General features: G+C 39.4%; 1 protein-coding gene across 1 annotated transcript in view; it reads right to left on the reverse strand.

Annotated features, from left to right (window-relative positions):
- The window catches only part of LOC123515961 (gonadotropin-releasing hormone receptor-like), a 485,178-nt gene that overhangs the window by 104,076 nt on the left and 354,110 nt on the right, over positions 1 to 26,992 (reverse strand). The gene's annotated exons all lie outside the window — the stretch shown is intronic.

Below are 26,992 nucleotides of genomic sequence, written 5' to 3' on the forward strand. Positions count from 1 at the left end.
GCACATGGTTGGCAAAACACTAGCATTATCATTTGGCCTTTCAACTGGGTCTGGTATGTGAGGGTAAGAGTACTCCTCACAGTTTGGCAACTCTTTAACAATATTTCCAAATCTAGCATTACAGTCACCAATAATCACATACTTGTTATTACTCTCACTTGCTAATATTTTGTCTTGAATAGAAGCGAATGAGCTGTGCGAAAAATATGGCGAGTCGCTCGGGGGAATGTAACAGCAGCCGAACACGACTCCCGGCACACAAGGAAACTGAAGCCACACCTGGTCAGCTGTACTTGTGTCAACATTCATGGCAGACTGAGCCAAATAATTTTTCACCATAACCATTGTTCCACCTCGGTGAGGCGACGTTTTATTGTCACTTATAAAGGAAGCGTATCCTGGGAGGCAAACACGTAAAGAAGTTTTAACTTCATTCAAGCACACAATGTCATAATTCATTAAGAAGTTCTGCACACTTTCTTTTTCCAATTTAGTCCTAACCCCATTAATGTTCCATGACATCAACTTAATTATACGTAGATGTTGTTGTGGCACACCTAAAAACCCAGCAGAGACCATTTATTTATCACCACACCATCTTTGTACAATTTTCTCTCGCGAGTATTCAGGTGAACGCTACAGCCGACATTCTCCGGCCGTTCCTTTTCTGTTTTTTTCTGCGTCCCTGAGTCGCTTCCATTCATTTCTAATACTTGGATGCACGCCCTTCTTTATATAGATTTTGCTATATACATTGCTCAAGGATTTAAGTGTCTTGGCTTTTTCCAGCACCATGTCCTTTTCGTACCTGCTGGCCACAGTGAGAAGTATTGGTCGTCGCCGCGGTGTGCCATCTGTGTTGTTGTTGACGATGTTACCAAGTCGGCGAGCAGCACTCACCTCCGTAGTGACACCCACTTTCTCCCATAATTTCTTGATCTTCTCAGCATCCGATGTGGTGCCTCCAAGCTTTCGTGCTCGTCTGGTACCCCAGTGATGACCAGGTTGCATTCTCGTTCCTTCCTATCGATGTTCTCGAGAAATCGTTGTTGCCTCTCCAATATCTCAGCTTGTTTGTCGACTTGGGACTGGAGCTCTGAAATCTTCTTTAGTGTTGAGCTGTCTTTGCTTGCAATTGCCTTCTTCAGATCGGTCACATCGTTCATCAACATGTCCAGCTTTGCAGTGACAGTTTGCAAAGCATCATCATTTTGAGAGGACAGGATACTATCAATGAGCTCGTCTTTCATCACTGACTTTAACTGATTGCGTTGCATCTTTCTGAGCTCAGAGAGGGATTTCGCCATGACTGCACGTGTTAGTAGCTGATTACTCCCTCTTAAATCTCAATATTCAGGAAGAGCTTAGGACTTTGTTTTTTTCTTGGTAACAATTAGCTCTAGTGCGCATGCGCTGCCATGGAACAAATTGGCAAGGGGAGGTGTAGTTTAGACTTTCAGGTATGACTGGCTATATCTACTCAGCCCGAAACCCTTATCATTCCATGACAGTCTCAACTTGGACTTCCTGCATTCACAGAAAGGTTTATACCCAGTAACGGCGTTTGGAGTTCAGGGAACGGGGGCAATCCATCAAAAAACAGTAGAGCCAGGCCAGAGAGTTATCCTTCGCCTCGCGCGCGCGCGCGCACACACACACACACACACACACACACACACACACACACACACACACACACACACACACACACACATAGGAGAACAAGACTTCTTGCCTTGCTCTCTTATCTGGAAGCAAAATTATGCAACTCGTCACTAGAGCCTGAGCACTGAGGACGGCCTGTTACCAAATAAGACAATTATAATTAATTTTGCGGTTTATTCAGCTCTTCTCTTTACAGGAAGACCTGGTTCAAGAAATTAAGGAATAAACTGAAGCGCTTGTTACAAACATATCCATCAAGAGATGAAAATATTGCGAGACCTTATATTACTGGTACAAGTTGGTCGTTTTCCTGAACTCTTTTTTTTTTTTTTTTTTCAGATAGCTTCAGTGAAATAAGTCAGAGACGACTCATTCACCTTACGAGCTACAATGTTGTCTACGTATATTTTAACTCGTGACCAATGACGCTGCAGTTATGAAAGATAACTGGAAATGTTCCTCACTCTACCCTCTCATGATATAAGTCCATTGCATGACGAGTGTAGAAGGAAGATGAGCGGCAACAACTGTCCTACCCCTTGGTCATTTCGTCTTCCATTTGGTTTGGTAACATAGCCAACTCTACCAGATGTGGGCGAGGCGCATTCTGTGTTACACAGATGGCGGCAAGAAGTTTGGTGGCGGTAGCGAGAGTCTTGGGAAATGAAGTTGCATTGTATAACTACCCTAATGCTCATATGAATATCATAGTGCATGTATCCACTCACATTTTAATGAGGCCAGGCACGCCACTGCACTTCCTTATCCATTGCAAATTTTATAAGAAGATTCTCAGTGGATTCAAAACCTAAAGATGAAGGAAAAATACAAAAGACAGTGGAACTGAACCACACTAACATGACCCTCAAACGAGTCACAGTGTCATATAGCTCCATTCAATAAATAAAACTAACAAACAAACGAACGACATCAGACATTTCAACTTTTATTCTCTTGTCCCACTTTTCCAACACTTTTCCAACACTGTAAAGACACGCACATTTCCGTCTTTTTTCCTACAATTTTCCAGCACATGTAGAAACCACCAATGGGTAGAGTAATTATTTAATTTCTATAAATCAGAGACCAGCAGAACCAAGGAAATCAATTATTATGTTAGTGATATGGTGAAGGGAGACGTCTAGCGACCATGTGGGGTGTTGCTTAACCCTCAAAACCTTCCAACCTCTTCGCGGATCACTACAACCACCCTTATTTTCGCTCTTCCTGCACGACAACACCTAACAAAACACGGCGTGATGGATGTCTTCCGACAACACTCTGACACGTGAACACAGCTTTCTTCCTCCGTGATCCCGAGGCATCGCGGCGCCAGCTGACGATGATAGAGGCGCAGCATCTTACACTCTTGCCAACCTTAAAGTGAAGGCAATTCTTTCCATGAAAACGTTGGAGTATTGCAGTTATGATACTTAATGATAGAAGCCTTTAGAAAAGCAAACAACAATGCACACGCCTCTCAAAGTACATGTTATTCATTGTCATGAAGACAAATCTGCAGCTGATGGTAAGGCAGACATTTAAGGAGCCCGTGCCTAACAAAGGGAGAGGACGAAAACAAAGGGGAAAACTGAAAAAAAGACGGGCTGGTAAGAGAATATTAACACAGAAATGAAGATCACGAGACCCAAGACGAAAAAAAAGGACGAAAACAGAGACAAAAACACAAGAAGACAGATGACAGCAAAGACGAAAAATGATGAAGACAGGAACGAGGACAAGGAAGGTAATGAAAATAACGACGATGGCAATAACAAGAAAAAAACTAAGATTTAGAGAATGGACAAGAGTAAAGACAATGGAAAAAAAATGTTTGAAAATGAGTACGAATAGGGCAGAAAAGAAAAGTACAGAATAACTAGAAATGTCTCAATTCCTATCAGTAACTTTCTTTCGTTATTAGAAGAGGAAGTATAATAATTAATCCTATAAAAAAAACCACCACTATCCATAATTTCCAAGAACAGAGGAGGAACGCGATATCAAACAACGCTACTCTGCTGATACCCTTAGAAAGCAGCGCCAGTATAAGGATTGACTCTCCTAAACCGCCATTCCTTTCCATGACTTAATTAACATTTTTCCCTGCATCCAACTGCGATATTTGAGCAAGTAGCTACCATTACTCTACAGCTTGAACGATACCGCCAGTGTTGTGTCAGTGTTGCTTATTTACACCCCCTCCCCACAACAGTACATTACACACATACACACACATACACACACAAAAAAAAAGAATAAAATATACAGATACAAATAGACGGGACTAAACAGACCAGAAAAGGCAACAGGAAGGTAAGACGTTGGGAGCCTGGTATCAAATATCACTTAGTAATGTTTCTATTCGGTCGCTTTTGTCCCTTAGTCTGCTGGTAGTCAATCAGGTGGTATTCTCCAACACAGAGCCACTAAGCTGCCCAGGCCAATACAATCACCCCGCCACGTAAGCTCCCAGCCGAGGTATCCATTAGGAAACGATACAGGATGTGAACTATTGGTAGTACGTAGTAGTAATAGTAGTAGTAGTAGTAGTACTACTACTAGTAGTAGTAGTAGTACTAGTAGTACTTTGTTTTGTAGATTGTCCCTGTAAGTTAGAGATAAACTGTCAGAAATGTCTGAGTGGCGTCTACTTGTGCTCTTTAATATTTTTGGAACTTAATATCTATGAAATTCAATACAATCGTGTAGTGGATTCCGTTTTTCTAGGTCTGCTTTAGCAAATATAATGTAATCTTATAATATTTGAGATTTTGCATGTTTTGTTGACTGAATGTACTTTAATATTGCAATGTTTTATGTTTCGAGATATTTTGATTACTAATATCTCGTATAATGTTAGAATGCTGCATATTTTCGATATTAATATATGTTTCAATCTAATCTAGAAAGACTATTTATGTTTCGTATTTGTTTCACAGAATCTTGTGTAATATAGTAAAATATGTTTCGTCAATCTCGTTTGACAAAATGCGATCATGTTTTGTTATATTCTATGTTCTGCAAGACTGGTTAATAAAATTCAATCTATTCTAGTAATGTCCAACATTTTATTAAAGCATATCAATAAAATCTAGTCTCTTTAAAAACTTGGACCTTATATTGCTACATTTCCTCACCATAACCACGAAACAAATAAAGGAAGGCGTGATAAAGGGATGACACATTGCAACAATTACTCTTATCACGCCGGTCACATAATCACGGCTCTCCCATTCCACGTAGGTCGAAGAGGACGACACACATACATCCTGCCCCTCCCTTCCCTTCCATTCACGGCGAAGTGTTCTGAGATACTAGAGTGACCTCTTTCTGTTCCATAATATACATCACTGAATTCGCTTCACGCTCGTCGCAAGAAGCAAATATACGTATATTTTTTGGGCCTTAATTTGTCGTTTAGTGAGAAGGAGAAAGAGGAGTAGCCAGCAGAAAGTATGAGGATCAAGCAAGAGTCTCTCTACTTGTTTGGTGATTAAGGAATTCATTAAGGAAAAGCAAAGGGGAATGAAGGGAAAATAAATGAGAAGGCTGAGGGAATTTATGACACTGGCGAACTTAAACGAATACAATTAATGGTGTTTTTCTCGCAAATGAAAGCAATATATTTCAGGAGCGGTAATTCACTTCTCCCTAACTCCTTCCTTCGTATCTTCCCCAGCCCATTCTATTTTTTCTCATTTTCAACAGCGAGGAAAGCAGCGAAGACATTTATCTCTCCAGCACTACCAACACAAAGTTAATGAAAAGCTAATTTTATTCTGAGTTCTGGTCTCTCCTCTCACAAAAAGACATATTTTAAAAGTAGAACAACATATATTCCTCTCTCTCTCTCTCTCTCTCTCAAAATGGTAACGTTTGTCTCATTTCGACATCTGTGAATGGTTGTAATCTGCAACTCTTTCGTCGAATCCCGCAACATTTGGCGAATAACACACGGAATGAAACATATCTCAGACTTATCACACATTTATTCTTCTTTTTTTTTTCTGTCTAGTATATTCTTATGTTCTGATCTGGATATAAAACAATGTATAGGAGTATAACAGCTGGGAAGGAATTCGTCCTTATCTGTAGGAGAGACACTTGAGGAATGGAAGGCTGAAGTACGCTGAATCAACTGTCTTCATTGCTAAACCGTAATCTTCCACCAACATTTTCTTCCTTGACATCTTCCATCTTTCCTCCATAGCATACTCAAAACATCCATGCAAAGCACCTCTAATATGTATTCTCTCTAGCGTATTTTTTTCATACTTCTAATTCTTTTTATTGGTCTCTATTTCCTGCCTCTGCTGCGCTCCCTAAATACGATTCTTTCCTTCTCACTGCATTCCTTTCAGTCAAGTGCACTCATATCTTTTGAAAATACAATAATAATTTTTCCTCAGGCATCATCAGAGAGAAAGCGAAGACGGACCCCGGCGTCTCTTACTTGCTAAAGGACTAAAAACTAACAGCGATAAGAGTCTAAGTCCCCGAGATAAATATTTTTTTTACCAGATTGCAACACGAAACAAGCCAAAACTTTTCCTCTCACTGTCGCTCTCAAGACGCGAATTGACGCCCCGTCATAAAAGAAGCATAAAAAAATAAGACAAGACGAGCTTCTTCAGACTTTCCTTGCTGAGGAGCCAAAGAGACATGTCGAAATTATCTTGTGCTCCATTTTTTTTTCTCACCGGGAACAAAACAGGGAGATAATAAAACGCAGGTAGCGAGTGGCTGACAAAGGAACAATGACCGAGAAATGGCTGAGCGACTATTAATCGTATCGACAAACACTTCGGTGTCTGGTTCGATTACTTTCACCAGACTACATTGGGGTCTATATGGGTTTTCAGGGTTGATCTTTGTGAAGATATTAATATCTTGACGTGCATTCTACGGTATAAGTGAAGGAAAAAAATACACAATAACCGAGCAGTCTTTGGTCTCTGAAAATAGCCAAAATGAGAGAAGAAAACGTTTTCGAAAAAGAAACTGATGAGCAGGACCGGTAGTAACAGGAGCAGGAGGGATAGGAAGAAAAAATTAAGAGTTTAAAGAAAAATGTAAAAAATAAAGAAAACTGAAAAAAAAGATCAACAATGAACGGAAATATAACAAAGAATAACGAAAAAATAACAAGCTGGGAGAGCAATAAAAGCACCATCAGAAACAGAAACACAGAGAAGAATAGAAAGATGGAATGGGAGAAAAGATGAGGAGTTGCAGGAAAAATAAAAGAAGAGAAAGAGACCGAAAAAAGAAAAAAAATTAAATCAACAGTGAATGGGAAAATAATAAAAGATAAGACAAAATAACAACAAATTTGAGAAGAAATAAAAGCCCCATCAGAAACAGAAACACAGGAAGAATTGAAAGATTGACACTAACAAGCCCAGAGACGAGACGCAACAAGACTAAATATTCCACTAACTTTCCCTGACTGCTAATACTTCCAACATTCTCACCTCGGCCACAAAATTCACTCAACACCTCTCATAGTAAATTGCTTCTTTCTCTCTCGTCCTTCTTCTCATCCTTGCATCTCTACAAAGGATTAAATTTAATTGTAGCGGCTCACATTGGCTGGTTCAGGGAAATAGAGCGTAAATTCAGCCTCACGCTTTCGCCTGAGCTCCTCCTGCTAGTCACGCTCTTGGATGTTGTGTCTCAAGCAGGGGTGAAAGAGTCGCTCTCTTTTCCTGTGGCTTTGTATATGTTGAATGTCTTGATTATTATTATTTTTATCATCATCATCATCATCATCAGTAGCAGTAGTATTAGTAATACTACTACTACTACTACTAATAGTAGTACGTAGTGGTAGTGGTAGGCATAGTAGTAGTAGTAGTAGTAGAAGCAATAGCAGGAGCTGTTAACTGAACAAGTCCTTATATTTCCGAACGAATTTCCATTCTCTATAACAGTTAACGTTGTACTTATTCGCTGGTATTTCAAAGTAAACCTTCCTCTCATGAACCTTCCCTCTCCTCCCCTTGTCAAAAGTTATCCCTTTAAAACAATTCATCCCATCACTCTCCAGGCCAATAATTCAGTTTTATTTCTTCCTTCCTCCAAACACGTAGGTCTGTTTTTTTTTTACTCTTTTCTGAGCATCCTTCCTAAAATTTCGTTGAAGTGAATACTTTTTGCAACTTTTTTTTTTATGTTTGGTTCCTATTTTTCTTTTATTTGTTTACAAAACATCGGCGATTTCCTTACATTTAGGTTTATTAACTTGTGTTGCTACTTATATATAGATTGATTTTCTTCATTATCATTATTGTTATCATTATCATTATTATTATTATTATTATTATTATTATTATTATTATTATTATTATTATTATTATTATTATTATCATTATTATTATTATTATTATTATTATTATTAATATTATTGTTATTATTATTATTATTATCATTATTATTATTATCATTATGATCATTATTGCTATCATCACTTATCTTCACGTTTGTTGTATCTTTGATTCCGTTTAGTGTTCCCTCAGCATCTGGAGAGTCATTCAATGACTTGCTGTGGCCCTTAGCACAAACTTGAAGGAACAAACATTGTTACAGCTTACAAAATATAATTATCAAATCAATGAAAAATCTAGTTGACCTCAAACATTACACAGATTCTTTCTGATGTGCTTGGCTTTTAGGATTAACTATTTTCTTTTATAAAATTCCAACTGTTTCTTTTCATAATAGTTCATTGAATATAAGAAACTTTTGTCTCCTACAAATCAAAATTCTTTATCTTAAACATTACACAAACTCTACGATACAACCACATATTTTATCAGACCTTTACGACGCTATCTTTCACGCCCATAAAACAATTGAAGAAGGTGAGTGAGATATGTACACTATGATTTGTATTGTCAAACCTTTGCTCCCTTAGTTATCTAGCTTTAGTAGAAGTGTCAAGGTGTTTTCATAATTCTACGGACAGTTTAAGAACAGCATGATCTTAGATAAATTCACTCATAAGAATACGACTTTATATATAAATTGATGAGAGAAACTGAAGTGAGAAACGTTCTATTACCTTTAGACAAACCAGCTGGTTGCAGCCACCATTCCGTGCCGTAATACACATCCAAAACATTGCGATGAAAGCGAATTGCTTACGAATACAACGTTTATATTACATTTACACAAAGAAATATTCATCACATTCATCTAAAGTACGCATCCTTAAACAGTCTAGTGAAAGAAACCACTGGGTAAGACTAGTGGTCTCTGTAGCCTGTAGACAAGCCAGTAGACACAACACACTGCGCAGTAGATGGCAATAAATTAAATGCATATTATATCCCATCGCTCACCAACTTGAAGCCAAAATAACTGACGTATTACCTTACCTAAGCTGACATTAGGATATAGAACCACTGAGATAATCTATGCCCAGTCTCTATTCACCACACACAAGGAGAATCACTAAAAGGTTCCTCGCATGACTAATGGAACAAACACTGGCAGGTAGAAAGGCAGGCTAACTCCCACACGCGACAGTTTCATGCTAATTGTTATCACATATACACGCGTCGCCACATTGTCTCAGAATTCCTCCTTCAAGATATAGACAGTAATTCCTCTGCGCCAGTGTATCTCTATTTATCGTCTGAATCAGCATAATGTCCCCTTAATACTACCTACCCTGCTCATTGTTATTCAAGTCAGTCTCTATTATCATACCAACGGGTCCTTTATGTGGTTTTATTTATCTTTTTCTCTATTTTTCTCGGTGCTCAATCCATGTGTGAGTAAGATTTTCACTGTGAGATGCCGTGTCTGCATGGACGGCTCTCATATCAAGGTGATGGTGATGGTGATGGTGGTGGTAGCGGTGGTGGTGGTGGTGGTGGTGATGGAATAGTGTGGCTCTAAACGACTGAAATAAGTGATGCAACGTTACATGACCCCAAACTGGAATCCATATCATGTGTACCGTATTGAATGTCATATGAGTTTTTCATGTGCTTTATGTGTGTAATTCACTGTTTGATCTGCTGCAGTCTCTGACGAGACAGCCAGACGTTACCCTACGGAACGAGCTCAGAGCTCATTGTTTCCGATCTTCGGATAGGCCTGATACCAGGCACACACCACACACCGGGACAAGGTCACAACTCCTCGATTTACATCCCGTACCTACTCACTGCTAGGTGAACAGGGGCTACACGTGAAGGGAGACACACCCAAATATCTCCACCCGGCCGGGGAATCGAACCCGGGTCATCTGACTTGTGAAACCAGCGCTCTAACCACTGAGCTACCGGGCCGTGTGTGTGTGTGTGTGTGTGTGTGTGTGTGTGTGTGTGTGTGTGTGTGTGTGTGTGTGTGTGTGTGTGTGTGTGTGTTATGCAAGAGGGAGACATGCCAAGAGCAACAAAATATTAAAGAAAGGCTCACTGAAACTGAAGGTTCCCTAAAAGATTTTAAAGGAATTAGCCAAAAGATAATAACAAATGTCTTGAAACCTCCTCTTAAAAGGAGACAAGTCGTAGGAATTCGGAAATACAGATGCAGGGAGGGAGTTCCAGAGTTTACCAGTGAAGGGGATGAATGAATGAGAGTACTGGTTAACTCTTGCGTTAGGAGTTGGACAGAATAGGGATGAGAGGAAGAATAAAGCCGTGTGAAGCGATGACGCAGGAGGAGGGGAAGCATGTAGTTAGCTGGATCAGTAGAGTAATTAACATGAAAATAGCGATAAAAGATAGAAAGAGCTGCAACATTCCGGCGGTGACAAGGAGGCTGAAGACAATCAGTCAGAGGAAGGGAGTTGATTTGACGACAAGTTTTTTTATTTCACTCTATCTAATAAAGCTATGTGAGTGGAACCCTCCCATACAATGACGGATAAGGCCCTTGTACAGATATAGCTTTTGGAAGGGCGAGAAAAACTGGCGGAGACGCCTTAGAACGCCTAACTTCATAGAAGCTGTTTTAGCAAGAGATGAGATGTGAAGTTTCCAGTTAAGATTTTGAGTAAAGGAGAGACCGAGGATATTCAATGTGGAAGAAGGGGACAGTTGAGCGTCATTGAAGAAGAGATAGTTGTCTAGATGGTTGTACCGAGTTGATAGATGAAGGAATTGAGTTTTTGAGGCATTGAACACTACTAAGTTTTCTCTGTCCCAATTAGAAATCTTAGAAAGATCAGAAGTCAGGCATTCTGTGGCGTCCCTGTGTGATCTATTGACTTCCTGAAGGGTTGGACGTCTCTGAAAGTATGTGGAAAGATGTGGAAAGTTATCATCAGCTTAGGAGTGGATAGAGCAAGAAGTTTGGTTAAGAAGGTCATTAATGAATAATAGAAAGAAAGTGGGCGATAGGACAGAACCCTAAGGAACACCATTATCAATAGATTTAGGAGAAGAACTTTGGCCGTCTACCACAGCGGCAATAGAACGGTGAGAATGGAAACTTGAGATAAAGTTGCAGAGAAGGATAGAAACCGGAGGAGGGCAGTTTTTAAATCAAAGCTTTGTGCCATATTCTATCAAAAGTTTTTGATATGTCTAACGCGAGAGCAAAAGTTTCTTTGAAATCTCTAATAGAGGATGACCAAGACTCAGTAAGGAAAGCCAGAAAGATCACCAATAGAGCGACCTTGACGGAAGCCATACTGGCGATCAGATAGAAGATTGTGAAGTGACAGATGCTTGAGAATCTTCCTATTGAGGATAGATTCAAAAACATTAGATAAGCAAGAAATTAATGCTATAGGACGGTAGTTAAAGGGATCAGAACGGTCACCCTTTTTAGGAACAGGAACCTCCAGCAAGAAGGAAAGGTAGAGGTCAATAGGTAGACTTGAAAGAGTTTGGCCAGGCATGGTGCAAGCTCGGAAGTACAGTTTTTGAGAACAATGGGAGGGACTGCATCAGGATCATAAGCCTTCCGGGAGGCATGAAAAACATCATTACGAAGAATATTGAATGAAGACATGAAATAGTCAGAGGGAGGAGGAGAGTGTGTGTGTGTGTGTGTGTGTGTGTGTGTGTGTGTGTGTGTGTGTGTGTGTGTGTGTGTGTGTGTGTGTGTGTGTGTGTGTGTGTGTGTGTGTGTGTGTGTGTGTGTGTGTGTGTGTGTGTGTGTGGAGGAAGCTTCATGGACAGAATATGGTAGGCAGTTGTCCTTATGGTGAACAGCTTGCCACACTGACTTTCACTGCGTTACGCGTCTATCCAACTATTGTTAATAAATCTACTGGAAATCCTACTCCTACTCTACCGCATTTGTTAACCTTTTATTAGAATCACAATTTTTACCATTTTTGTTAATTTAATACTACAGCTTCTAAAAAAGAATAAAAAATCTATGTTACTATTTCTATTAGTAACAAAAAATATTATCGCTACCCTTGCTTCTTCTCGTTCTTATCCTTCTTTCCCACTTCCAATATTTTTTGCTCCTTTACTTTATTCTACAATAACTGCCATTACAATTGTTCAGTCATTTCTCCTATAACAAATCACATATTAAAGTAAAATCTTAACTTTATCACTAGGCCGCTCTCTCTCTTGCTTAAAGGCGCATGTATCTCTTCGTAACTAACACGGAGATCCATAAATAAAGGAACACCCCAAAGCCAGTAGAGACATTCCTCACAGACGCGCGCACACACACACACACACACACACACACACACACACACACACAAACAGGGTCATCAATCTCTACATCTTTTATATTCTGGTCCAGATGGCTTCTCGGCGCTCTGCAATGGAATCTGAGAGAGAAAAAAAAGTGTTTTATCTTTATTTTCCAGCAGCCTCGGAGTATCGTCGTCTGGGCTGCCGGGTCCCTTCGTTGGTGGGTGGATTCTGTAACGTAACATAATGGGTTTTCTCTCGTCGGGGTGAGCTAATTGTTAACGTTAGGAGAAATCCAGTGAGGCAAAGGGAATTTCCTCGCACATTACATTACATTCGCGAAACTAATATGTGTGTGTGTGTGTGTGTGTGTGTGTGTGAGAGAGAGAGAGAGAGAGAGAGAGAGAGAGAGAGAGAGAGAGAGAGAGAGAGAGAGAGAGAGAGAGAGAGAGAGAGAGAGAGAGAGAGAGAGAGAGAGAGAGAGAGAGAGAGAGAGAGAGAGAGAGAGAGAGAGAGAGAGAGAGAGAGAGAGAGAGAGAGAGAGAGAGAGAGAGAGAGAGAGAGAGAGAGAGAGAGAGAGAGAGAGACTGACTTTACTGATTGTAGTAGAGTAACAGCAGTACCATTAGTATTATTCGGCAATAGAAGTATCGAATTGCACTTCTGGGCTCCGGTGTGGGTTTGGGAGTGGGTTCGTGGATTTCAGTACATGAACAGAAGAGGCTGTTGGAAAAGGCTTTATTGTGAGGAGAGAAAGGTTTCTGCGTTAGAGAAGGAGTGGGGAATGGCGTCGTATATGCGAAGGAGGTTAAGTTTGAGCGTGAAGTAACTTTTCGACGAAGGAAAAAAGTGATGATTTGTGTGCGTGGGAGGAATTATTTTGTAATATCGCATCTGGAGTGATTTACTTTTTAACTAATATGGTACATTTACATTATGGATAAATCTTAAGGAAATAATCAAAACTAGAATCAGAGAATGACTTTTTGGTAACTGCACCATATATGATTTACGTGTTGAAGAAACCACAAAATGAGTACATAACAGTAATCATGTCAAATTTTAAAACAAAATAAGTCACAAGTGAACCTCACATTAAAGGAGACTATTGTGTGGGCAGTGAAGAACGTGCGTGCGTCTTTCCGCCAATTCCATGAGTTCTGAAGTGCTTGTCAGGTTGAAATTTTCTTCACGTCAAGGCGACGGACGCTCATGACTGGAAAAGTAGTTTAATGAGGGCGATCAGAGTGAAGGTGAGGGAAGATTACGTATGAATAATAAACGTAATTGAGACAGTGAATGAATATATGTACAATGTAGAATATGGAGGCTCATGAATGAGTGTATTTCGCTGGAGAAGAGTGACAAGATGGAATATAAAGCTGTCTTTCCTTGAATTATAAATTTGGGATTGAATTATAAATTTTAAACAGATAATGATTTGAGAGAGAGAGAGAGAGAGAGAGAGAGAGAGAGAGAGAGAGAGAGAGAGAGAGAGAGAGAGAGAGAGAGAGTTAATCATTCAGCAGTGTTCTCAAAGTTAACTTCTATACAACATTTGTTTTAATTAAACCTTGTTAGAATCACCACACACACCACAGCATCACTTTGACCACAAAGGCACCACCCTCACAACCACAATAAGAACAAAACTGTCACCACAACACAACTGTGGCAACACAGCCATCACTGTATTCTCCACAACATAATCTGTTTACATGTGTGTGTGTGTGTGTGTGTGTGTGTGCGCGCGCGTGCGTTTGTGTCTGTGTGTGTGTGTGTGTAATTCACTGTTTGATCTGCTGCAGTCTCTGACGAGACAGCCAGACGTTACCCTACGGAACGAGCTCAGAGCTCATTATTTCTGATCTTCGGATAGGCCTGAGACCAGGGCCGCGTTCCGTTGGGGACCGTATGGCGTACAGTATGGCATACTTCCCCCGAATCGGGGGGGACCAGCATAGGGCTCGCCTTGCGGGAGCGTGCGGGACCTTGCGCTCCTCGGAGGTGAATGCTTGGCGGTGTCTGGCAACTATTGTTTATCAACAAACCGCAGACGTCCGCCGCTTCACCACTATATTATCAGTGTGGGGGATGTAAATGCTATTTTGACAGCTTATGCGACGTCACAGAACATAAAAAACAATGTGGTAAGTCTGTTATCCCTTGTAGAATGCTGGAATAAGGCAATATGACGAAAATATTAGTATTTATAGCAATAAAAGACGGTGTTATATGTGTCGCATTTCTTCACACAGCCTCTGAGGCAGAAGAGACAGCCTCTACCGCCATGGTAGCTGCTGCAGAGGCCCCTCCAGCACCTGTGGCTGCAGGGACAGTTTCCCTTTGCATTTGAAAGTGTTCTATAAGTCTTTCCCGGAGTAAAGAGGCACTATCATCTCTGCATAGTCCTTGACCCTCACAGGACTTGGCGGCCTATCATCTCCCTCTTCTCCTTGCCTTGGCAACCTCTCTTCTCCCTCTTCCTCTTGCCTCAGCAATATTTCCTCCTCTCGTGCTAAGAGGAGCTCTGCAGCGTCCAACAGAGGGTCTTTTGCGAGCTCTTGAGCGAGGAGGAGGAGAGCAGCTTGGACGGCCATCTTTGTCAACAATACCCGTATGGCTTGCGCGTTCCCTTGCGTTCCGTTGGGGTTGCGGGGGCAGCGTGCTAACTTCCAACGGAACGCAGCCAAAACTTACCCTCTTTGTGCATGTATGTATGTGTGTGTGTGTGTGTGTGTGTGTGTGTGTGTGTGTGTGTGTGTGTGTGTGTGTGTGTGTGTGTGTGTGTGTGTGTGTGTGTGTGTGTGTGTGTGTGTGTGTGTGTGTGTGTGTGTGTGTGTGTGTGTGTGTGTGTGTGTGTGTGTAGAGTTAGGCTGAGCGCTGTATAAGAAATACGTTTTTCTTCGTAATGTTACATGTTCTCGTAACTCGCATCTTGACATGACTCGCGAATTACGTTCCTCGATGAGTAGATTGTTGCTATTTCTCACGTTGTAAGCTACGCGGGTGCGAGTGAGAGAAGATGAGGACTGCATCTCATTTATAACTAAAATGGTAGTAGACGTAGTAGTAGTAGTAGTAGTAGTAGTAGTAGTAGTAGTAGCAACATCAGTTGTAGTAGTAGTAGTAGTAGTAAGAGAAGTAGAAATAAAGCTATTGTTCTTTTCCCCTACTACTACTACTACTACTACTACTACTACTACTACTACTACTACTACTACTACTACTACTGCTGCTGCTGTTGATGCTGCTGCTACAACTGCTGCTGTTTCTACTATTACTACTACCACTGCTGCTACTACTACTACTTCTACTACTAAAAATAATAATAATGATACTAATACTAACACTATCATCACAACCACAATTGAGAAATCGAAGACAACACATCTACGGACAAAATTTAACCCGTGACAAAAGTAAAAATGATATCCCACGTTCCATTAAGACTGATGATGTGTGAGGACTGTTTGTCGGGTGACATGCGGTAAAAGAAACGGAGGTGACGAGTTACCCTTGTGTTCCTGATGCGCGATGCCTCTTTCTTGAAAAAGTGGTAAAGACGACAACCTGTGGCGCAATGTATCACTGGAGAAAAACAGCTCACGACCTGTTTTATAGGCGGGAGGAGAGAGGTTGTTACGTTACTCTGAACCATATTCTGAAAGATTATGGCGCCACACCTGACTATTTTCATGTCTTTAGATGAAATAAATAAAAAAACTATTTTAACGCCTTTTCTTGAATTCCGTGAAAATTTAATAAAGCTTCTACATTATCAAGAGAAACACTTTTGTAAACTATATAAATTCGTTTCAGTGGTCCTTGAAAATAGTCCTGGTGAGAGAGTAGAGCGTTTCTCAATACGGCCTTATGTTTATATATGCCAGGCAAGCGTGTGGGCAGCTGGCGGTGTCGAGAAATGTGGCGTGAAGGCAAGTAGTACATCTTGCTGTCATGTGAGATTTGTTCAGTTTTGGAATTGTGTTCACCCAAGCTGGCAGTGTGTTGTTTCATGTTTTCCAAAGCTCTACAACACCATCAAATAGTAGAAACAGTAACATAACACTAGAAAATTTGATGCGAGTACTGATGATCAATGTGAGTTATTTTGATGCTGCAAGGAAAATTTTGTTCCTCACGATATACACGATACCAAATTAAAGAAGATTACGTGGAAAGTAATAATTTCTGGAAGTTATATTGGTTTCGTATATCTCGGTCTGCTCCAAAAGACATACACAAAATAATATACAGACAAATGAAAAAGTATAATACCTATCCTGATATAGCCATAATTTCTGGCATTATAATTGCGGGGCATATATTAATCAAAACACAAACATAGTACAAGGAAAATAGGTTACGAATCACATGATCATAATTTCTGGAGGCTATATTAGTGTTTTAAATCTGAACTTGTCTCCGAAGTTACACACGAGGCCACCACAGTGAGAGCTGGCAGCCGGGTAGGTAAAGAGGCTTCATTTCTTGATACATTTCCTTTACTCCTGATACTCGTTGGCATGAGAAACTGTATTATGAGCAGGCAAGGAACACAAAGGCAGATCTATGTGCGTTCATCAAAAACGTGCAGCTTTATTTGAAACACACACGATGGGCCTGAAGCCTCATCCTATAAAAGGGACGGCAGCATGTTCTCCTTACGAGTAGTTACGGTGAGCGGTGTGAGGGTGCATGTGGGCATTTAGAACAGGAGAGATGTTTGTAAAGTAATACCAACGTTTGTATGAACTCCGTGTGTGTTTACAGTAGTGGATCTTTACCCTAAATTATCTGACCATCAGGCAACGTAATCTAGCAATGAAGTCAAGTCAGCATTATGCAAATAATTTAAGCTTTCGTATTCGCTGTTCTTTGCCATTATGGCTTCCATTATGGCCTCTCTACTGGTGATATTCTGGCTTACCTTACTGAGTCTTGGTCATCCTCTTTTAGAGATTTCGGTGAAACTTTAGTTGTTGCGTTAGAAATATCAAAAGCTTTTGATAGAGTCTGGCACAAAGTTTTGATTTCAAAACTTTCCTCCTACGGTTTCTATCCTTCTCTATACAACTTAATCTCAAAATTTTCTTTCCGAACGAGAAGTTCTCATCCAGATTCTTATAAATCTATTAATATTGGTGTTCTTTAGAGTTTTGTCCTGTCACCCACTCTCTTTCTATTAGTTATTAATGATCTTAAATAAACTTCTTGCCTTAGTCACCCCTACGGTGATGATACCACCCTATACTTTTCCACATCTTTTCAGAGACGACCAACTCTTCAGAAAGTCAAAAGATCACGCAGGAGCGCCACAGAAAGCCTGACTTTTAATCTCTCTCAGATTTCATATTGGGCAGTGAAAACTTAGTAGTGTTCAATGCCTCAAAATCTCAATTCCTCCATCTATCAACTCAACACAACCTTCCAAACAACTATCTGTCTCTTCTTTAATGACGCTCAGCTGTCCCCATCTTCCACACTGAATGTCCTCTGTCTGTCCTCAACTCATAATCTTAACTGGAAACTTCACATCTCATCTCTTGCTAAAACAGCTTCTATGGTGTTAGGCATTCTGAGGCGTCTCCGCCAGTTTTTCCCGCCCCTCCAACTGCTAACTCTATACAAGGGCCTTACTCGTCCTTTTATGGAGTAGTTCTTTGCATGTTTGGGGGGTTCCACTTACACAGTTTTGTCAAGTAGGGTGGAATCAAAAGTTTTTCGTCTTATCAACTTCCCTCTTCTGACTGACTGTCTTCAGCCTCTTTCTCACCACCGAAATGTTGCATCTCTTGCTATCTTTTATCGCTATATCTTCATGCTCACTGCTCTACTGATCTTGCTAATTGCCTCCCGTCCTCCTGCGGCTTCGCTGCACAAGGTTTTTCTCTTACTCTAACACCTATTTTGTACAGCTCTCTAATACAAGAGGTAACCAGTATTCTCAATCATCCATTCCTTTCGCTGGTAAACTCTAGAACTCCATGCCTGGTTCTGTATTTCCATCTTCTTCTAAGAAGGAGGTTTAAAGACATTTGTCCCGGTCTTTTCGATAACTCTTATTCTCTATAAGGGAACTGGCAATCCAGTGGGCCTTTGTTTTTTTATATTGTTTGTTGCCCTTGGCCAGTTTTCCCCTCGTGCATAAGAAAAAAGGTAGAGACGGGAAAAGCTGGAGAGAAAAGAGGTGCACTGAGAGGAAGAAAAAGAAGAGTAAGAAAGGAGGAGGAAAAAAAAAGAGAATATATTATGATAGGCATACGAACTATACAGAGCAGCTTTATATTTTTATGACATTATCGTCTCTCGTCCGTTGAGGCATAATGATAGTTATTTTTCCGTGTTTGTCTCTTCCTGTCATTCCTAGACGTGAATCTCTAAGCTCGAAGACAAATCCCTCAACTTGCGTGCCAACTTATCTTTGTTTGTATCGTCTCAGATTTTGATTAGGAAAGCTCCACAAAGCCGGCAGATAAATACTTCGCAGTCCTTCCATATCAACCCACAAATGTACTTTATAAATATACAATGAAGTAATCTACAGCACTATATGAAAACCGTACTTTGTTAAATTCTTCTAGGGCTTGTCAATGTCAATAATGTAACGAGATGCATCGGCAGTCATAGGAGCGGTAAATTTGGGGAAAACGGACGAGTAAGTGACCTCCATTACACCATCCATTCTAGCCCCATCGTTCGGTTGGTCGTAATCGCCTTCATCTGAACTTCAAAGACATCATTGTCCCTTTCCATGTCCATCTATTGACGAAAATAACTTAGATCCTCATCAGAATACAGTGTGCCCACCATGTGCCCAGCGTGCTTCCAGCGTGTGTCCTGTGCATGTTATTCAAAGTTACTTGCAAATCCAGTAGACAGCCACTGAAACTCGGCGCGCGACACATAGTACTCGACTCCTATAACAGGATGAGGGGCGTCCTCCATCTGGCGGCAGCGTGTGTCTGTTTCCCTAATTGCACTGAAATTGATGTCGCTGGTGCTCCCCTGAGTCCGCCTTCTCCTATGCGAGTATGTAACGTGAAGTGATGAGCGGGTCTGTCATAGTTATCCCTTACTAATGTATGCATCTCTCTCTCTCTCTCTCTCTCTCTCTCTCTCTCTCTCTCTCTCTCTCTCTCTCTCTCTCTCTCTCTCTCTCTCTCTCTCTCTCTCTCTCTCTCTCTCTCTCTCTCTCTCTCTCTAATTCAGAGAACAGAGATTACGTACGTTCAAACAATCCTTTTGCAATGAACTTGTCGTCTGGCGGTTTTGTACATCAGAAATTAATGTGAGAATCGTAATTCCATGTATAGATTATGCTTCACATGTATGGGGTTCCACATATAAAGTTCACTTAGACAGTTTTTCACCTTATCAACTACTCTCCTTTCAACTCTCCTCTGACAGACTGTTTTTCGACCTATTGTCATCACTGCAATGTTACATCTCTTATAATCTGTTATCACTATTTTCATACTAATCATATATATATATATATATATATATATATATATATATATATATATATATATATATATATATATATATATATATATATATATATAATAAGATGCAATGTAGTGAAAAGTATATAGAAAGGAAAAAAATATACTTTTCCTCTATTTGGGCAAAGGCTTTGAAACAGCGCATTCCTAAGGTTGAAAAATATAAACAAATAAGCGATGAAGTAAGAGGAGAAAGTAAAACCAGCATACAACGTGCAGTGTTTCGTCGCGTTGCTAAACTACACTTACTAAAGACAAAGTATGTAGTAATCTTACTTTTTATATTTTTTGGTACTGATTTTCATGTAACACCATGTATTTTTTTTTCTTGCTTTCATTTTACATCTCTTGGCCATCGTTCATTTGTAAAAAGATTTATCTGAGCTCCAAGTGCGGACGTGCCATGAAATATGACTAGCTTCGCTGCTATTCTTCCGGGCAGAAGCTCTGGCCAGCCATGAACCAGAGGATGAGCGTCACCATGTTGCTACCGTTTTCCTAATACACGATAAAGATTTCAAGATGAGGTAGTTAGAACAAATCCTGAGTTTACTGTTATCCTTTCAGATTTGGACATTATTTTTTCTATTTATTTTTGTGATACGCTATCTTCGTCCTTTACAAATCTGAATAACGATCATCTTCTCTCGCCATCCCATTGAATAGAGTTTTAATCTTATCAGAAAATGCGAGATATGCATGTCAATCTAGCGGAGTAAAATATCAGCGTTACTGGGTGCAGTGGCTATTGGGTCTTGCTACGGATCCAAACCAAAACATTCGATAAGAATTATGAAAATCACGTCCTAACCAAACCAAGAGAAGATAAAGAGACATTTGCGTAGAAACAATATTTAGGAGCATTGACATGAAGCCTCTCTAATGTCACGTGATATTTTAAAAGAGAATTTGGTATGCTTTTTTTTCCAAAGGAACAGAACCTTTCAAGGAGTGGGACTTTTTGTCATCCTATCGGACATTATTCTATCATACATGTAGTTTTTAACTATACGAGATAAAAGTAACATTTCATCTGCTGGACAAAGGAGTTGCTTCATCAGCTCTCCATTCTCAGACCTCACAGACCAGAAACACAGCATGTCTGCATCTCTAAAACAACACTCTTTTGTCAACTACTACCCAAACCCAAGGTAAACTTTCCCATCATTACACCAAGTCTTTCTTTTGAGATCAAGTATCTATTTATAGTTCTCGTATTTTCTTTACTCGAGCAACATTCCAGACATCCAGCATGGAAATCTCCAACTGCATTATTTTGGTCATTCATTTAAATAATTGCTATTTGTTAACCTATTTATCCAATCATTGGGGTGTACACAAATATATTCACCTCGGTCGTCTGCTGGTCACCCAGCCAGTCTTCCCCATTACGGAGCGAGCTCAGTGCTCATAGACGGATCCTCGGGTAGGACTGAGACACACTCCACACACCGGGAAAGCGAGGCCACAACCCCTCGAGTTACATCCCGTATATACCTATTTTCTGCTAGGCAAACAGGAACCACACATTAAGAGGCTTGCCCATTTGCCTCACCGCCCCGGGACTCGATCCCGGCCCTCTCGATTGTGAGTCGAGGATCTATAATTCCTACATCAATACAACAAAGCTAATTCCTTCTTCACATCAATAACATTCATTCACCTTAATTGTTTTGGTATTCTATTCTTTCGTCAATCATAACACAGATCACACATTCATACAAATAACAACTAACTCCCTCGTTAACTACATCATAAGATTCTACAACTTAAGACTATTAATTTTTGTATGGCAATCTCTTAAATACGATACTTCTGTAGATAAACAAATACATATTTCACTTTTTGTTTCAATATCCATGCAAATAAAATATTACAGTGACCTAAATATTAACTTCTAAAGACCGGGCCAGTAAAATGGTAAGTAGAACACTCACAAGATGTAACCCATATACCTAACTAATTAACATCCCTAGTTACATATACACGCAGGCATACAGGTGGTTATAAAATAAACTGCTCCACCAGGATCGGTATTTAAGTACCGCACCTAGCGAACAACACATGCACGTGTCCTCCACCGCGGCCCGCTAACAGGTGAGCCTCAGACATCCATGTGTTTGTGTGTGAGTATGTGTGCGTGTGTAGAGCAGAGCGGCGAGGGTACGAGTCAACACTGAAGCAAGGGCGGCGGGAGCAACACAAACATGTTACAATGCCACCAATCTATCTATCTGTATACCAGCCTGACATACGTCCATAAAAGAGAAGCAGCCGGTAAACAACAGGAATGGAAGCAACGACATATCACACACACACACACACACACACACACACACACACACACACACACACACACACACACACACACACACACATTAAATACAAATAAGAAAATTACGACAATTTTACAAACCTTGCAACACAAAATAACAGCATAACACACTAACACAAGGCACTCATGCAAACCTATCCATAGTCAATCATTGCAACACAGCAACACACATAACCTAACCTCTGTACTAAAATACGAGGCTAAACGAGACTAAGTTGCCACAGGAAAAAATAACAAAGAAAATAAGGAATAATACTAGAAACAAATAAGAGAGTAAAAATGTCATAAAAGAGATTGTAAGGTTAATAAGTCTCTCTCTCTCTCTCTCTCTCTCTCTCTCTCTCTCTCTCTCTCTCTCTCTCTCTCTCTCTCTCTCTCTCTCTCTCTTCATTACTTCCCACACATCTTGAATATCACATATTTTGGGAAACCTTTTTCTTTTCTTTTTTTTTCATTTTACATTAATTTCTCCTCACTCGCTTTCATCTTTCTTCTTTTGGGTCCCAAGATTTCTCAAATGCTATGAAAAAATAACCAAAGTAAGTTTATTTTTAGTCTCAAACGCTACAGTAATCATTTAATTCTTATAATTTTTCTGTTCTTTTATTTACTCTTTGGTGTGTCAATACCGCTAAGGATCCACACATCTGTTACTTTTCCCTAAAATGTAATGAAGTCTGGCTGTAAAGTCAGACTACAGAGAATCAAAAGAAGGCCGATTAATTGCCACTTAGAAAAAATAACAGAAAAAATAGGTTCCACTCGTTTCAGATATTTGTAGATGTACCTTAATACTCTCAAATTAGTCCTGGAAATCTCTCTGATTATAATTCTTTTTTCTTTTATTCGGATATTTTACTTGATGTTTTCTGCTTTTAATTCGTCTTCTTCACGAGTAAGGGAAAAGGAAAGACGATTACACAGAAACACCCAGAGACTTCTATATGAGCGTTTAATTTGGTATCGAGGCATATCGTGCTTCTATTTCCCTCCATAACGTATTTGGAGAAGTATAGAGTGATGCAGTATGGTGAGTGGGAAGGCAGGACGTTCAACATAGATGCTCAATTTGGAGATACTTGTCCTGTCTTTCTTCCTATCCATTTATGTGTTCAGGGGAGTGGAGAGCGATGGTGAGTGGTGAGGATGAAGCCGCTATCAGTCATGGTAATTTTCTATTTTTAGAATTGTCGACTGACCTTTCCTCTGATAAACATTTTTCTTGCCTCCTCCCTTATTCTTTATGGGTTTAACTTTTATCACTTTTAAACAATTACATTATTATTTTTTTTCTTTTTATAACTATTGGTGGTTGCCTTGATTTTTTCACTGTCAAACACTAACTTTACCTACAATTATCTATAATTTACTTTATACTCAATTGCCATATTAGAGGCTTAAATGAATCGGTTCATTAAGAAAAAAAAAATGAACTACACATTCTCTCTCTCTCTCTCTCTCTCTCTCTCTCTCTCTCTCTCTCTCTCTCTCTCTCTCTCTCTCTCTCTCTCTCTCTCTCTCTCTCTCTCTCTCTCTATATATATATATATATATATATATATATATATATATATATATATATATATATATATATATATATATATATATATATATATATATATATATATATATATATATATATATATATATATATATATATATATATATATATATATATATATATATATATATATATATATATATATATATATATATATATATATATATATATATATATATATATATATATATATATATATATATATATATATATATATATATATATATATATATATATATATATATATATATATATATATATATATATATATATATATATATATATATATATATATATATATATATATATTTTTTTTTTTTTTTACAATATTTCAGGTCTGACTGTACTTAGTAATTCAGCTGTTTACCTTTCTATGACAAGCATGGCCATCTGTGCTCTCCTCTGTACTACTTTGTGCGTTCCTCTTGACGCCTTGCTATACAGAGAAACAAACCTCCAGATAGAGGCAAGAGAAAATGGTTGTTTGATAACAACCGTATTTCTAATTTGTCTTTATTCTTGAATTCTAATGTGTTTACAGCAAGCATGGTGGTCCACGTTGATCTCTATACTCCCTTCAGAGTGTTCCACGTGATGCCGTGCTACACAGAGGAACCTTCTCATAGAGACCACTATGTAAAATCCACAGGTAGGGACTTTGTGAAGCAGATATTCGTATGTAGTCTCAGGACTGTACTTGCGCCCACTGGACCTATATATTCAATCAGCCTTCCCTATTCCCGTCATGCGTCTGCCGGTTCCCTTTGTTGGTATTCATAGATTCGTACACTTAAATTGTTCCATGGTATTTTGCCTCCACTTTCTATTATTTTTATATTGCGTTTGGAGGGATTGGAAAATGGTTTATGTGCTGTAAAGGCCTTGTACAGTTCGCTTCTTTCTTCCTCTCCTGTTGAATGCATCAGTAACAAGACTAGCGCGATGCAAAGGGCAAAAATGTGTGTGTGTGTGTGTGTGTGTGTGTGTGTGTGTGTGTGTGTGTGTGTGTGTGTGTGTGTGTGTGTGTGTGTGTGTGTGTGTGTGTGTGTGTGTGTGTGTGTGTGTGTGTGTGTGTGTGTGTGTGTGTGTGTGAAATGAATGAATGACGCGACTTGCACTGCTGTCCCGCCATTGCCTTGGGACGCAATGCTTTGCCGAGAGAAATGTTTGTTGTTGGGATGTGCCTCGATGGAGAGAAAGAGGGGGGAATTACTGCCTTTCTCCTCCTTTTACGTATCCTTGTTCGTTCTCCTTTACACATTGAAAACACCACCAAAATTGCAAACACACACAAAAAAACTAACAAAATCCAGCTTTTATTAATACTCTTATATTTTCCTTTAAAAGAAAACACAAAATCAAAAAAAGATGTTTTCTTTCACATATGAAAAAAGTAACAAAACTATACATAAAACATCAACAAAATCTACATTCTTACTAATATCCACAACAATTACTTTACTTCTTGCGAAATATAACAGCAAAAATTGACAAAAGTAATAAATACCGACTCTGATCGCCCAAAAAAAACATACCGTAGTGTGCGGTCTTCTCTCACGCATGAAACAAAACACTGACAAATAAATACACACACAAAAAAAAAAAAAAGAGAAAAAAAAGCAATCAAGCTTTTACTAAAAATCTTACATACTTTCCCTTATAAAGACAAATGAATAAGGGAACAAACTAAAACCACCACCACCAAAAAAAAAAAAATAATAAAATAAAATCTACATCATTCTGCGTCACATAACCACAGACATGAGACTGAACTGATCCGGTAACTTTTAAAGGAAAAAACAGAAGCCATACAAGTCAAACTGCCACATGTCACCCGCGCATCCTGATTCAGTACACTTGTTTTTCACTCCGGCTAGTAATCAAATGTCCTTGAAAATGCTGACAGGAACAGGAAAACAAACCGGAAGAGAGAGAGAGAGAGAGAGAGAGAGAGAGAGAGAGAGAGAGAGAGAGAGAGAGAGAGAGAGAGAGAGAGAGAGAGAGAGGATGTGAAAAGATGAAAGCAAAGAAGAAATATAAAAAGGAAGGGGAGGAGGAGGAGGAAGAGGAGGAGGAAGAGCAGGAGGAGCGTGAAATGAATAAAGAATTAAGGAAGCAGAGACTACTCACTAAGTAAATTAGAATCAGTAATCACAGATTCTCTCTCTCTCTCTCTCTCTCTCTCTCTCTCTCTCTCTCTCTCTCTCTCTCTCTCTCTCTCTAGACAGTCTTTGTGAGCGAAAAAAAATGTCCTCCCCTGATAATAATGCGTTAATTAATCTCCTCACGAGGGCTATGAATATTCAACAAATTACTTTTTTCGTTCCTAACGAGTGAAGAAAAAAGCTCTCCTCATTTTGTTAGCGATTATATAACGTGTATTTATTTTTCTCTTTTGCCTCCCATTAAAACACTCGTGCCTTTGAACTTTGTTCAATTTTCACTCCGAGATTCGTTCACCCAAGCGTGTTAAGTGGGTGCGTGTTAAGCGTGCGAGGAATACTACCAGAAAGCCTTGTTATAATTGCTGTGCCCAAATTAAAAGTGCTCTTTTTCTCTAGCTGACGGAATGACGGTGGTGCGGAAACACACACACACACACACACACACACACACACACACACACACACACACACACACACACACACACACAGAAGGCTTCAAAATATTTTTTTTGAAACTATAATGTTTAGATTTACGAATAAGAAGTTAAAGAATTGCTATACATTAAATCTCTCTCTCTCTTTCTCTCTCTCTCTCTCTCTCTCTCTCTCTCTCTCTCTCTCTCTCTCTCTCTCTCTCTCATTTTCTTAAATTTCTAAAAGTTTGTTTAGTAGGTCAACGTACCACTATTATATCATATTTCAATTCCTTAAACATTTGCACATCCAGCTGAGTTTTTCTAGGTAGACAATGACGGTCGCAAGGTAGCATTTCATGTCCTCAAGGTTCCCTCACTACCATAGAAACCGTTCCTATTCACTCACATTTAAGTTTCATTAAGCTTTCATGGTTAGGAAGCCAATTGTCTGGTAAAGAGAGACAAATGGTAAAATAATTCATATGGCAGCTGAGAGAGGACAGGAGGCCACTACGCTCCTACCACTCTCCTCGCTCTTCACAAGCCCAGCTGCTGCCTAGCTTCACGCGCGACCACCATGTTGTTTTAAAATCTTGTATTTGTTGTGATTACAGAGTTATTGATTGAAAAAGACAAGTTAAATTACAACAGGAGATAATAGCAGATTTATTGATTTCGTAAGTGTTCTTAATACCTATAATAAATAATTTTCTTCCA

Source organism: Portunus trituberculatus, chromosome 40 (assembly GCF_017591435.1).
Source record: "Portunus trituberculatus isolate SZX2019 chromosome 40, ASM1759143v1, whole genome shotgun sequence".
NCBI lineage: Eukaryota > Metazoa > Arthropoda > Malacostraca > Decapoda > Portunidae > Portunus > Portunus trituberculatus.